Genomic DNA, 1746 nt, shown 5'->3' on the forward strand with positions numbered 1-1746 from the left:
TAAAACATACAGCTTCAAAGAGAAAGTTAATAGAGTAATCAAAGTGTGTACCTCTGTGCTGGTTTCTGGGTTTATAAAATAAAAGAAATCACAAATGGGAACTTTTATGAAAACTACCTTTTGCTGACTGTTGAGGGAGATATTAAAGACTCACTATACAGAAACAAAAGGAGCACTATCAATTTAGCACACTGAAAAGAAGCTTATAGAGGCAGTTTCCATTGCCTGTAGTTAGATATCCTGCCACTTCTCCTTCCCTCTGCCTACCTTACTGCATGGTTGCAGGATAGAATCACAGAACGTTGTGAGTTGGAAGGGACCCACAAGGATCATCAAGTCCAAATCTTGCCCTAGCATAGGACAGTCACAAGATTCAGACCATGTGTCTGAGGGCCTTGTCCAAATGCTTCTGGAATCTTGTCAGGCTTGGTGCCATGAGCACCTCCCTGGGGAGCCTGTTCCAGTGCTCCACCACCCTCTGGGTGAAGAACCTTTTCCTAATGTCCAACCTAAACTTGCCCTGGCACATCTTCCTGCCATTTCCCCTGGTCCTATCATTGGTCACCAGAGAGAAGAGATCAGTGCCTGCCCCTCCTCTTCCTGTGAGGAAGCTACAGACTGTGATGAGACCTTCTCTCAGTCTCCTCCAGGCTTAACAAACCAAGAGACTTCAGCCTCTCCTCATACAGCTTCCCCTCTAAGCCCTTCACCAATTTTGTGTCCCTGGTCTCCATGGTGGGCACCAGCCGCCTGCCACCGAGCAGTGACTCTGCCCCAGGGATTCAACCAGAGATCTGTTCATCATACGGTGCTCTGCCCCATCCCCTTCTCCTGCCAGGACATGGGGCAGGTACCCCTGCCTGCTGGCATGGTCCATGGCAGAGCCCCTCTCCTTGGCTGAGAATGCCGTCTCTCCTCTGTGTTCATCAACATTTCCCATGGTGCCCAGACTGAAAAAGTTTTCTGAGCCAATAGCTCTAACAAGAGCCCTGTTGTGAATAACCCACCACCTAGAGCTGGGATGTCAGCTATTGAATTAATTTAATTAGTAGCTACTGAAGGCTTTTGAGAGCCATTTCTGCACTGAACATGCTGCAGTGGCTGCACTGCCATCTGGCTGAGCCTCAACCTGCAGCCCATCACCCCGTGAGAAATGTGGGCAGGGTGAGAATGATGAACTCTCCATGCTCTGGCCTTGGCATCATGCAGGGCAACACAGAGAAAAAGTTGTTTGCAAAAAATAAATTAAAATTAACATGCCCATCCTCTCGTGCCACATTGGCAGTGGCACCTGGGGTCTCAATACACAGCTGGTAGGGCTGCAAAGAAATCAGGCACGAGAAGGGGATGGAAAGAATGAGCACAGAGAATAGGGACACATGCAGTGGGGAGAAGGAGCAGGGAGCCTGGGTGATCTTTCAGAGATGAGGAACCAAGCCCAGTCCCAATTTTGGCTTGGTTTCCCTTGGTCCCTAGTTGACCACCCACTCTCCAGCATGTTGCACACGTGGAGAGGTGCCAGGGCTGGGAAACACCAGACAATGTTCACCTGGGGAGCTGGGGCTGCCGGGCTGGGGGAGACCAGTGGTGCCCAAAGACCTCACACCTGCAGACAGCAGACAGTGGATAAGCAGGATATTGCATTCAGTAGGTCTTGCCTGAAAATAAAAGTGCTGGTTAGTTTGCACTGTAATCTGTGCCTTGTTCAAAGGCTGTCAGCAGACTGCTAGTCGACCACCCCATTCC

The sequence above is a fragment of the Antrostomus carolinensis genome, unplaced genomic scaffold (genome assembly GCF_000700745.2).
Source record: "Antrostomus carolinensis isolate BGI_N321 unplaced genomic scaffold, ASM70074v2 scaffold17695, whole genome shotgun sequence".
Taxonomy (NCBI): Eukaryota; Metazoa; Chordata; class Aves; order Caprimulgiformes; family Caprimulgidae; genus Antrostomus; species Antrostomus carolinensis.